Below are 13574 nucleotides of genomic sequence, written 5' to 3'. Positions count from 1 at the left end.
TGCGTTTTCCAGATTCTAGAGGCCGCTGTGCTCGTTGCCTCATGGCCCCTTTTTTCATCTTCAGAGCACCTCTCTCCAACCTCTGTTTCCATTGGCACGACGTCCCCTTTTTCTGACTCTGCCCTCCTGCCTGTCTCTTATAAGGAAATGTGTTACTGCGTTGTGCCCACCCCGAGAATCCAGGATACGTTCCCCATAGTAAAATCCTTATCTTAATCGTATCTACAGAGTATCTTCTGCCGTGTAAGGCTACATCTTCACAGGTTCTGGGCGTGAGGACGTGGTCATCTTTGAGGGATACATTTTTGTCTACCGTACTATGCCTTGTCGCTGTTGATTACTAAAATCTTACTTTGAGATCCTCTAAGGGGGACTGTCCTAACCAACTTCAGTCACTTCAGGTGCAGATTTGTAGAGTTTTGAGCTTGTGTGCTCTCTACTTTTAATCCACTTCAGGAAGTTAACTCATGTGCCAAGTAGACAAATCATTCCTTATATCGGTTGCCACTGAAAAGAGTCGCGGTTCCACCAAAGGGAGCATGCCACGGTGGGTTCCGTGCCTCCTGAGGAGATGCTAGCTACCCAGAAATGCATGCTAGTAATACCGAGAGGTCACATTGCTGGTGATGAGCCAGCCGTGTCAGGTGATGGCATAAATGTCTAGAGTATGCTTTTATGCAGTCCCGTGGTGCTGCAGTAATTGGGTAGTGCAATAGCCCACCGCCATCCTTGACACAACCCTTCTGTTTCCAGCTCTAGTTACTTCTGACCCTTAAAGTGGACAGGGAAACAAAAAAGAAAGGTGTGTATGATAGTAAAACGTTCACTTGCAATGTGTCATGCCCCCTTAGGCTAAAGATAGACAGCGTCTCGAAATCCATCTCCCACATTCTCCTTTCCCTGCGTGTAATTCCTTAAGTGGGCAGAAGTGTGTCTGGTTATATAACCCTGTTATAGTGGAGAGAGAAGCTCTATTTAAATACGCATGTGGAGAACCCATTGTCAGCTGCAGATACATATTTAATTACTGTAAGAAAAAAACTCACAAATTTGAGTATGAGGTGGGGGTTGATTTTATTCAAATTAGGGTTCTAATTCAGTCTAAAAAGAACTGAGCAGTGTTGTTTAAATGATTGCCTCATAAGAGAGACAGTATGCGTATATGTATATATAGCCCTGCTTTATTTAAAGAGGCTTTTAGAGCAGATGGGAAGACATAAGTGAGAGAAGAAAGTAATTTGAATTTAACCCTTTAGAAATACTGTAACTTTAGGGACATTCTGTTGTCTTCTTTGGGTCTGGTAGAGTGTGCTATGGTGCCTGAGCTCTGTCTTCTCCGTCTAGGGTCTTGTGCGAAGAGCTTTAGTCTCACAAAACTCAGGTCCCTCCAAGTGATAGAGAAGGGAACCCAACCGAGATGGTTTGACCCCAGGTCTGTGCTCTACACTGACCCAAGATCTAGCCTAGCAGCGAGTGAGGAAACATGTAACACAGGTATTCATTCATTCGATTACTAAGTAGGCACTTGCTCCTGACTATGATCAGTTTCTACTCACAGAGCACTTCTGACAACTAATGCGCGTGTGGTTTCCCCACACCCCAGTTCTCCAACCCTCTGGACACCAGCTGGTTTCCTAGAATTCAGTTCAGTTCTGACACTAACTACCCAGAGTTTGTGCAGACCATCCAGGTTAAGAGCTCACGCACAAGACTGCCTCCCACTTTAGATGCCAATCGTACTAGTGGGTCCCCAATGTTACCCACAATTTTGTCTAATTTGACCTCAAATTGGGGGTTCCCATGAACCCCTCCTCGGGTTTGATCATTTGCTAACGTGGCTCATGGAACTCAGGGAAGCACTTTATTCTGTTACTGGTTTATTATGAAGAATATAAATGAACACCCAGATGAAAAGGTACATAGGGCAAAGTCCTGATGGGTCCTGAGTCCAGGAGCCTCTGTGCCCGTGGGTTTGAGGTGTGCAACCCTTCTGGGACATGGGTGCATCCACAAGCTGGAGCTTCCTGGAATCCCATTGTTTCCAGGATTTGTGGGGGTCTCCATACACAGGCATTATTGGTTAACATTGGTCAACATTGGTCATTGGTGACTGTCTCAATCCCCAGCCTCTCTCCCCACCCTGGACATGAGGGGACGGGGCTGAAATTCCAACTCTAATCACAGAGCGATTAGCGTGGTTTCCAGAGAAACCAACCTGATTTCTTCCAACCTAAGGAGTCATCTCATTAGGCTAAACTAAGGTGTGGTTGAAAGGGACATAATATAAATAACAAAAGATGCTCCTTACCTCTTTCACTCCGGAAGGGTTTTAAGAAGTATGTATTAGGAAATAGGGATGAAGACCCAATATTTATTTCTTATTGTGTCACAGTATCACAATACAAAAGATACAAATTTTTGCTGGACTGGGAAACACAGAAGTTAGATTTAGTTCCTGCCCTCAAAGAATTTACAGAGTAGGGGGACCCACTTCTGAACCAGCAATTAAGTCTTTAACATCTTTGCATTAAATTCTGCAACACTGAATTTAAAACAGGTTTTTCACAGAAGCAGTTCTGTTTTTACAAACTGTTCCCATGCTCAAAATTCCTCATATTATCAAGTTTCTTGAAAGCCATGCGTTCACGTTTAAATACAAGATGTATCAGGATTCATATTTTTTATTTTATAATATTTTTCCAATTGTTCTGTTTGAGAATTTGAAAATATACGTTGCAAAATTCCTAAAGAATTAGCAGGGCTGACATGATTCCAATGTGACTTCCCATGCATTGTGCAATGTTAAACCACTGAGTTTGAGAGATTTGAGTGGTAACCCCTTCTGTGTCTCCAGTCATGGTTTCGTTAGCATTTGGTTAACCCACTTGGGTTAACTCGGCCTCTGTTTCTTCACCTGAATAATGGGCATAGCTATGGATTCTTACAAGGATCAAGTGCTATCTTGTAGAAGTTCCGTGAAACAAAGTAATGCCATAACAGGTTTAAATTCTGAAATAACTGAGAAGCATCATGATTTTGGCAACACGTGATACCAAAGCAGCCTAACCTCCACGCATGCTGGAGTCATTCACACACCTTGACTTTGAATGAGTCTTTGAAGTAAATCCTGGCTTTGACATTCACAAGCTGTGTGGCTTTGGGTGGTGATTTATTTAACAGCTGTGAGTTTTGGTTTCCCTCTTGGTGCAGCGGGTATGGGACTAGCCTTGTCCTTATAGGATTGATTATAGTAAAGGTGCTGGTTGGGATGGTAACATGATGACGTTGATGGTAATGACTCACTGTCATTGTTTTTTGGCGGGTACCATGCTGCGCACTCTACACGCATCACCTTCTAGTGTTCTCTGTGACCCCCTATGGCAGGGACAATTATAATCTCATTTGTTTTAATGGAAGGGAAGGAAAACGAGGTGTATTGGCATTAATTAACAAGTCCAAGTGCACCTAGGTAGGAATTCGCACACCTCGGACTTCAGTGTTGACTTGATGGACTTGTTACGTGTACTGTGTCTCATTCTCTGTGTTTATTGCCCTCTGGTGACTTGAACGGCATTCTCTTGTATGAAGATTAAAAGAGATGTAGTACGGGGCGCCTGGGTGGCGCAGTCGGTTAAGCGTCCGGCTTCAGCCAGGTCACGATCTCGCGGTCCGTGAGTTCGAGCCCCGCGTCGGGCTCTGGGCTGATGGCTCAGAGCCTGGAGCCTGTTTCCGATTCTGTGTCTCCCTCTCTCTCTGCCCCTCCCCCGTTCATGCTCTGTCTCTCTCTGTCCCGAAAATAAATAAACGTTGAAAAAAAAAAAAAGAGATGTAGTACGTATTAAATGTTCAGCATTTGTCCCAGAGCAAATGCTAGTACATGAATACTGTTTAATTAGCATTACACTTATTTTGCTCTTATCTATCAATTATAATCTTTATCCCGTTACTGTTACCCCCTTTAACATTAAGAACCATCGGGAAATGACTAAATTATTTATTCTCCACTACAGAGACACAAAAGTGAGCAGTGCCCATACCAGAAACGATGAGGGATGACAAGATTGCTATAGTATCTACTAAAAGGCAGAAACGCATTCTTCATTTAGGTCTAAGTTTGAAGTGGAATTAGGACTTGCAGTCAGTTTTTTTCAAACAACTAGCTTGTATTTTTTTTTAAGGTTACATTTATTCTTAGAGCGCGAGCAGGGGAAGGGCAGAGCGAGAGAGGGACACAGAATCTGAAGCAGGCTCTGGTCTCCGAGCTGTCAGCACAGAGCCCGACGCGGGGCTCGAACTCACAGGCCGCGAGATCACGACCTGAGCCTAAGTCAGATACTTAACCAGCTGAGGCCTCTCGACGCCCCAACTAGCTTGTATTTTGAACACATACCATGAAGTCTGTAACACCGTCCTCTGGAGGTTCAGTTAGGAAAGAGAAATGGTGGTTGAAATATGATGCTGTACCAGTTCATTTGAGAGTGAATGATGCATCCAGTAACTATTTGTGAATTTGGCGGTATGCTGTGAAATAACCAATTTGTCCGATTTTATCTTTGAATTAATACTTGTTTTGGCTTCAGGGAGATGTGACGCATTGGAAATTGCATATTATCTGTGGCAAATCTGACTTGTAGGCTTTTAGTTAACACCCGACTTCAAATTGTTAAGAGAGAGAATTCTGGTGGGTTTTTTCTTTCGACACGTTTGCCTTTGAGAATCACGTGTGTCCTCGCGTTCGTGGTGCGCTACGAAATGCCTCCTGATGCTCCTTGACCTACAGCTTCTGCTGAACATCACACTCCTGTAGCAGTGCTCAAGCCATTGGGTCCTTCCTCTTCCGGGCCGTTGGACCAAGGCATCTCAGTCAAACTCCTGGCCTCGCTCCCCAGATACGCCCCTCGTGTGTCCTTCTCAGTCAGCTGTACCTCCGTGCTTCCAGTTGCTTGGACCGTGGACTTTAAGTCATCCCTGACTCCTGCCTTCCTCCCACATTTCATTAGTCCCTGCTTAGCGAATTCTATTAGCTCTATGTTCAAACTATACCTAGGATTTAGTTCTTAGCACCCTCACTGTTACCGTGTAGGTCAGAACTCCATATGTTATCACCTGGGTGAGGACAGCAGCTTCCTACCTTGCTTTCTTGCTTCTGTCCTTGCTTGCTTCCTTAGTTGAGATGACATTTGAGACTGAAAGTCAGAGCATGCCACTACTCTGCTCAGAATTCCACCGGCCCCAGATCTTACGAAGAACAAAATCCAGAGTCCATCTCTGGCCTCTGAAGTTGCACATAATCGTGGCTTTGGCTCCTTCTCTGGTTTCCTCTACCACTGGTCCATTCGCTGCACGAGCAGCGTTACTTTTCCTTAACTATGGCAGGCGGGCACACTGCCTCGGGACCTTTGCACTGCCTGCCCACTTGGAATGTTCTTTCTCTGTATATGCCTCCGCCCGCTCCCTTACATCGTCTGGCCCCCTGGTTGACTGACTCCTGGCAGAGAGCCCTGTGAGCACCCTCTGAAGTAGCATGTGTCTTCTCCCATTGGCCTCATGCTCCATTTCCTGGTCCACGTGTTTTTCCACACTGGTTCTCCAATTTTCCAACGCCAGTGGGGTATTCAATCCCATTCAATTCTGATGCTGACTCCTGGAGTTGTCACAGACCCCGCAGGCTAAGCAAGGGCTCTACCCAACAAGACCAACCGACCGCACGTGCCAACTGCAGATGGGATGCTAGGGCTACCCACACTTCTGCCTGCTGACTCCGAATTTGGGGCTCCCCCAGCCCCCTCTACAGGGCTAGTAATTTGCTAGAACAGCTCAGAGAACTCAGAGAAGCACTTTGCTTGCATTTACCAGATTATTGTAAAAGATGTAACTCCAGAACAGCCAAATTGAAGAGATACCGAGAACAAGGAATGTGTGCAAATTCCATGTGCTCTCTGAGCCCGCCACACTCCCAGCACCTTGATGTGTTGACCAATCCCAAAGCTTCCCAAACCCTGTCCCTCAGGGGCGTCTAGGGAACGTTCGTTATGTACGCATGGTTGATTAAACGGTTGGCCATTCGTGATTGAACCCACCCCCGCCCCCAGAGGTGGAGAGAGAGGGTTCCAAGCACAGCCTTCCAAGCACAGCGTTCCACGTGGTTGCTTCCTCTGACCCATCAAGAGTCACCTCATTAGCATAAATTTAGGAGCTGCTTATGGATAATAGAAGAGGCTCGTAAAACTCGGGAATTTCCAAGGCTTCTGAAAGCTCTGTGCCAAGAACTGGGGACAAAAATGAAATCTCTGTTTCTTGTGCCACACCCGCCAGCCTGCTTCATCTTGCACTTGGGTGTTGATGGTCTACATCTGCTGGAATGAAACTCCGCAGCAGCAGGTGGCTTTTCCCAGTTTTGTTTCTGGTCTTAGTCGTCACCCGGAACAGTGCCTGATGCACCACACACTCAGTCATTACTCAGTAAACACGTCGAATGAGTGACTTAATTGAATTAAATTGAATGTTAATTAACAGTCAGTAGTTAATGGAGGAAGATCACAGATCAAGGCAGAGATGAGTAAACTCGTGCTCCATGAGAGTCGGAACCATGAGAGGGAAGACAAGAGGTTTTCTGAAGAGCTTTCTAGGTTGAGTGTCAGTCCTTTGCGACACTCTTTTATTTCTTTAACTTAGCAAGTTCTCGGAGTTCTCCCTGTCTCCTGAAAATAATCCCTCTTTTCTTAGGCAAGGTTGAATGGGCTTTTCATTTGTTGTAAGCCGAAGTACAACCCTACTAAGTGCAACCCTAATAAGCCTCGAAAAGCAAAAGAAACGTGCCCGGCCCGTGCTCGGTGCTCGGTAAATGTTTTCTAACAAAGGAAAATACCCAAGCATGCCCCCTGCACTGCTTAGATCAAACCAAGTTCAATGTCTTCCCATTGTAAGGAGGGCTGAGGGCAGGAACATAAGTTGTGGGAAGGGAGGAGAAAAGGTTGTATAAGGAAGTCTGGGACTAGAGGAGAGGCAGGGCATGAATGCTGAAGCAAGAAGTGAGGGAGTGGCTGTGCTGTAGGTAAAGATGGGGTTTTGTCCGTTTGTCCTCACGTATCGGTCTGGTCCACTTACCAACATTAAGCAGATATTTGCTGATAAATGTCCTCATTTGGATGCAGTGGAAATTAACAGGGCTTGCCCTTGAAACCCCTATAGCTCCCAGAAACCCGACTTTTCTTCTCTGACCACATGCTCTCCTCGAATGACCTGATTTTAGGTATATCTATTCTGGTGACAGATATTGAAACAGACCGTTGTATGTTTCCCTCCTTTCGTAACTGCTAGGGAGCAGCGAGGACAGTGCTGGTTGCATTTTCTTCATGATTCACTGGGGAAAACTGAGATGCAGACGAGCTGGGGAATTTATATGCCCAAGACCACACGGTGGAAGGAGGGTGAGAGTTTCAAACTCAGCTTTCGGCGATTCTGAAAGCAAATTCACATCATTTATTGGGGTTTTGCTATGTCTCCTGTGCTGCCTTACTTTATCTTTCTTCATAACTTAATTTTTATTAAGATACTTAGATGCTCTCGCTTGTAGCTGACATTCATCTCTATCAGATTAAAAACCAGACCTTCACAAGAACACGAAAAAGGTTGGGTTTTTGTAGCTTTTCATTTGTGGTTCCCGGTTTAGTTTGCTTTCAGCCAGCGGACAGCTCTCTGGAGAAGAACATTATTCGAGGATGTTCATGAGTGGGAGACGGTCACCGTCTGGTGAGAGAGCGTGGCCATACTGTTGTGTTAAATATTCCAAGTGGCACTGCTCTGAACTCCCGGGGTTATTTATAGTGGGTCTAATTATGAATGTCCTTGCCCTGAAAGGAAGCGTTTTCTCCAAGGGTGGGGGACTGGCCAACAAACTCCTGAGCTCCGACAGTGGAAGGGAGATGCCTGTTCCTCTCAGTTGGCTGGAAAAATCTTGAGTCTTCTGGTTAACTGTGGGGCACAAAGGAATATTACCTGGACATAGGGACTTTCACTGAATGGACCCAAATTACTGTTTTTGGACTCAAGCATTAAAATTCTTATTTCAGGGGCGCCTGGGTGCCTCAGTCGGTTGAGTGTCCGACTTCGGCTCAGGTCATGATCTCACAGTTCGTGAGTCCGAGCCCCGCGTCGGGCTCTGTGCTGACGGCTCGGAGCCTGGAGCCTGCTTCCGATTCTGTGTCTCCCTCTCTCTCTGATCCTCCCCTGCTCACACACTGTCTCTCTCTCTCTCTCTCTCTCAAATAAATAAAGGTTAAACATTTTTTAAAAAAATTCTTATTTCATTCTCGTGCACCCTTTGAACACATTTATGCAGGGAGCAGTGACGATCAGAGAAAATATTCATTGAAGTGCCCCAACGAGTAGGTAACCCATATTTTGGTCAGTTTTTATTAGTTTATTTCTTCAGGGCTTGCAATAATTGTGGGACACGTCTCTGAGTGTGAGGTGGGGGTGGAATAAAGAAAAATCTAGATGCAGCTCTGGTTTTGAGGTATCAGTACCTGTTACGTAACCTTTTGGGAGTTTCTTCGTTATTAAGGTGGAGACACTGATCAGAGTACCCTCGTTGACAGAGTTAAATAGGCTCCGTTTCTGCAGAAACCCAGAGCTGAGGCTCTCGTTAAATATTGGCCATTATTACACATTTGAAATTAAACCACTTGAAACTCATGCTGCCTATTTTTACAGCTTAAAATTTATTATTATAATAATTTGGGCAACCCTTTCATCTTTAGTGAGATCATAGAGGGGTTTGTTAGAAGTTGCGTTCAGGTCTTCTCATGCTTCCCATTTGGCGGGTCAGTTTGTTTCGAAGATTTGCCTGCAGATGTGGGGCTAAACACTAAGAAATTAATTGCTTTTTAAGAAATTCTAAACGTGTGCGCCACAGTGTGGGATTTGGGGGCGCTGGTTCCCGGCTACAGGCTACGTCGTTTCCTTTCTGTTCTAACCACTTGTTCTGAGTTTTACTGGAAACCTGGCTGCCTCTCCTGATTCAAGCCTCCCCTTCTCTCATTGATCTCTGCCCGAGAAGTCTGCACAAAAGCCACCAGGAGTCTTTTGACCGTGGCTCTTCATTCCTCCCTTCTAGGTCTGATGAGGTCAGGTTTCAGAATGGCCGGCTCGACAGTTTCTCCTTCTTCTGTTGATGGTATTGGATAAAGCCATGCTGTTTCAAGGGCATTTTTGCTTCTGTCTGAGGGATGTCCTTTCTCTGCACAGTGAGGGGCGAGGCCCCAGAGCTGGGACCCCGACAGTCTGGCACCAGGATTCACGGAGTTCTGACTGGTGAATATTCAGGAGAGAAATGGATTTGTTCCCTTTGATCCAGAGCCGGCTGCCAAGGGTACTGCTGGAAAGTGAAAGAAAATGTGGGGCTTGACAACTTGGGTATTATTAAGCACGTTAGAAATAATGATTGTCTCCTTAGGAATGAACTTTCTTGCTGTCGACTCCTAGTTATAAACCAAGTGAGTATTTGGCAGAAACCAAGCACAGTTGGTTAAAAAAAAAAAAAACAAAAAACTTGAAAACACAAGAAAAGATGTCCAATTGTCGCATGCCTCCTCGAGCCATGTAATTAAATTAGACTGTGTTATTTCAGAAATACCTGGAGCGGTTCCATCTTCCAATAATAGGTATCTCCTCGTACACACGCTCAGTCTGGACTCCCGAGAAGACAGGACAGCCGCCTGGTGCAGAGAGCGGCCTTTCTTTCTTTCTAAACGCCAGTGTGAAAGACCGGTACAGTTCCTTATTCGGAGGGAGAGACGTTTTAAAGTCAGTTGCTTACCGCAAACAGGTAATGTCTGTGAAATAATGAGATTTTATTAAGGCACAGTTTGCCTGATCTTTTATCCTGCTGCAGAGCGACTCAAAATCCTTGTGGTTTCTGTGCAGGATGCTGACATAATTGTTCTTGGAGCAGAAAGGGCAGTCTAGAGGCTTTCTTTCATTAATATTTCTCTGCAAAATGGACAGTTTGAGCAAGGTGCCTAAAAACGCGGATTTGGTCTCTGGACGATACAGATGTATTTTACTTAGGCAGCTGTAATTCAAAGTCCAGTGGCAAACTTGAGGAGCAGTGTTTCTGAATTTGCCTTCTCTCTGGGAGTGACGGCTTTCAAAGTTTTTATTTTATTTTAATAGGTGTTTTATGGTTTGGCAAGTGAAGGTACATTTTAAGTGTATATTCCTATGCTTAGAAGTTCATGAAACTTCTGGGGCACCTGGGTGGCTCAGTCAGTTAAGCGTGTGACTTTAGCTCAGGTCATGATCTCGCGGTCTGTGAGTTCGAGCCCCGCGTCGGGCTCTGGGCTGACAGCTCAGAGCCTGGAGCCCGCTTCGGATTCTGTGTCTCTCTCTCTGCCCCTCCCCCATTCACACTCTGTTTCTCTCTCTCAAAAATGAATAAACATTAAAAAACTTTTTAAGAATTTCGTGAAACTTCTTTCCATTTACAAATACCTGGTTGTCCCAAGAAGCTGTCAGGTCCCTTCCTTTTATAGAACCATGCGTTACGATGGCACCTGCAGCCTCTGCTGTGTATACTCCTCTGTATGGTCCAGAAAGAAATCTCGTACCCATTACCAGTCACCCCAATTTTCCCTTCTCCTCAGTCCCCTTGCAACCATGAATCTGCTTTCTGTGTCTATGGATTTGCTTCTCTGGGACATTTCATGGAAGTGGAATCATACAGTATGTGATCTTTTGCGTCGGGATTCTTCTAATTTACTATAATGTTTTCAACTTTCATTCACGTTGTAGAAACTTTATTCCTCTTGACGGCCAAATAATATTCCACCATATGGCTAGACCACCTTTTGTTTATTTATCAGTCAACGGACATTCATGTCGTTTCTACCTTTGGGCTATTTGTGAACATTTGCGTGCAAGCTCTCGTGTAGACATATGTTTTAATTTCTTCTGGGCATTGACTTTGCTTTTTCACCTAGCATTCTGTCTTGATTCAGGGTGAATCAGACAGATTCAGGGTGGCCACGGTCTTCTTCGCAACTGTGTGGTCGTCCGTAACATCCTTGTTTGGCTTCCCGGTGCCCTGATGATGGGTATTCTAGTTGTTTCCAATCCTTTGCTATCACGAATAATGCTACTTGAACACTCTTGCACACCCAGTGTTTCACACATATAACAGTTTAAAGGTAAGCTCAATTTCTACAAGTGGAATTGCTGGGTCAAAGGATATGTACCTTTTGGGGGAATATCTTGCCAAATTACCTTCATGGAAGTTGACCTCATTGCATTGCCATCTGTTAGGAAGACTCTGAGGAAACATTTCCATCTGGATCTGGTATAGAGGATGGTTGTGACTTTCCTCAGTGATTGGTTTGTTTTCATTTTATGGAGAATTGACTCATAGCTCATCAAGTCTGTACTATGTTACCACCGTTATTAAGTATATGGAATGGGGCTATGGGTTTTTATGTTAGTGTTTCATTTTTGTTCATCTCATGATATTGCAACAGCATTACTTTGGATCTTAGAACTCTCATTCAGATGGGTCGTGAGTCAACTTCAGTCCTATCTTTGGACCTCAGAGCTTTAGAAAACTGAAACTTGCCACAGAAGCTACGTGATAGGCCAGGGAGGCTTTAAATTTTGGGTGAGTTTGAGTCCTGTCCGCTACCGACAGGACACCTAAGGAGAGACTAATAAAATAAGAGAGAGAAGTTGCCAACTCTGCTTCATTTCTTAACGATCCAGAGTGGGAATGCCTTTCCGCGGTCTTGTAATATTCAACAGCTTCCTACACAGCTTCTCTTTGGTCTAGAATACAAGGGAGATGAGAGTTGAGCCCTTGCCTCTACATGTCACTGTTGGAGACAAAGTCTTGGGGAAATCGGTTCCAATTAGCTTTTAGTGCCGAAGCTCTCATTTTCTTCCTACTCTTTGTAGAGGCAAAGGCATTTCTACCAAACTTTGTAGAGACAAGTTTCCAAGAAAGCAAAAAGGAGGAATTTATATGAAAGCTACTGGCTCTACGGACAGTCGTATTTCTTTGTTAGGCATCCATTTATTTCTTTATTCCGTTGGGGAACTGTTTTCTTGTGTGCTCACCATGATTCAGGAATTTGAGTGATGCATAAAGTAGGCACTGCCCTTCACAGAACTTACAGTCTAGAAGAGAGAATTAAAAAAAAAATTACCTTTCAGGGGTTGCCTGGGGGGCTCAGTTGATTGAGCGTCTGACTCTTGATTTCGGCTCAGGTCATGATCCCAGTGTGGTGTGGGATAGAGCCCCTGTGTCAGGGCGTCAGGCGCCACACTCAGCTTGGGATTTTCTCTCTCTCTCTCTCTCTCTCTCTCTCTCTCTCTCTCTCTCTCTCCCCCATCTCTGCTCCTCTCCCCTATTCCTGCTCTCTTTCTCTCTAAAATAAAAAAAAAATAACTGTTCAGTATCATGGCAAGTCAAGGTGCTTTGGGCCTAGCCTCTGACAATTCATTTGTTCAGCAATTACTTACTGAGCCCCTTCAATGTGGCAAGCATTGTGCTGGAACTGAGGAGAAAACAATGAAGAAAATAGACAAATTTACTTTCTGCTAGTGGAGGTTGCCTTCTTTTTTTACCTAAAAACTTTGTTTTTAATACTTATTTATTTTTAAGAGAGAGAGACAGGGGAGGGGCAAAGAGAGAGGGAGACATAGAATCCGAAGCAGGCTCCAGGCTCTGAGCCATCAGCACAGAGCCCCACGTGGGGCTCGACCTTGGTAACTGTGAGATCATGATCTGAGCTGAAGTCCGATGGTTAACCGACTGAGCCACCCAGGCGCCTCCCACTCCCTTTTTAAAAAAAAATTTTTGATGCTTGGAGGTCGCATTCTAATAAGAGTGCCTGTCACTTATTAAAGGTTCATTATGTGCCAGGCATTGTCCCGAGATGCTTTAAATGTCATCTTAAAAGCCCAATGAGGGAGGTACTATTATAGTTACTGCATGAAGTTCAGAGAGGTTGATCACTTGCCCCAGGCCACACAGTGTGTGCATTTTGGGATCAACATCGGAGCCTAGGCAAGTTGGTTTTGGAGGCTGCGCTCCTGACTTGTGTCATACGTGCTTCTGTGCGTGGTCTGTGTGGATATTGGCCTGGGTGTGACGAAGGTTTCCTAGAGGAGGTGTCGTGACCTGGGGCAGATAAGCCAGTTTGAAGGGTGTGAAATGGGAACCTTGTTCCCCATGGAGGCATGACACCAGGTGTGAGAAGGAAGGGGGGACGGTTCCAGCAAAGAAGGGAGCCTGGCGGTGGGGATATACCTCTCCTGGCAGAAAATGTCGACGTCATGTGCTCCCTTGAGACTTCGCTGCCGGGACCGTTGCTGTCCACAACCTCAGTTGTGTTTCTTTTCCTGCTGATTAATCCTGACTGTGCCACTTTTTTTCTCTTATTTTCCTTGTCGCGGTTGCCTGTGACTTCTCTCGCCAGGCTCACATTTAGGCAAGATGCCGGCAGACTTGGGGGACTGAAGTCTGGGTGACATTTTCTCAATTTCCAGAACTAATTGCCGCCACCTGACTTAGAAAATACTTG

General features: G+C 45.1%; 1 protein-coding gene across 4 annotated transcripts in view; it reads left to right on the top strand.

Annotated features, from left to right (window-relative positions):
* Nucleotides 1–13574, top strand: part of DOK5 (docking protein 5) — a 153115-nt gene that overhangs the window by 38771 nt on the left and 100770 nt on the right. The window contains exon 1 of one of the 4 annotated variants that reach the window (XM_045053474.1): nucleotides 9697–9829. The exons of the other annotated variants lie outside the window; for them this stretch is intronic. The gene's annotated coding sequence lies outside the window, so the exon portion shown is untranslated. Of the gene's footprint in view, nucleotides 1–9696; nucleotides 9830–13574 lie in introns of those variants that run through there. 4 annotated transcript variants of the gene reach the window in all.

The sequence above is a fragment of the Felis catus genome, chromosome A3 (assembly GCF_018350175.1).
Source record: "Felis catus isolate Fca126 chromosome A3, F.catus_Fca126_mat1.0, whole genome shotgun sequence".
NCBI lineage: Eukaryota > Metazoa > Chordata > Mammalia > Carnivora > Felidae > Felis > Felis catus.
The sequence above is the reverse complement of the archived record's forward strand: the minus strand, read 5'-3'. Positions and strand labels throughout refer to the sequence as shown.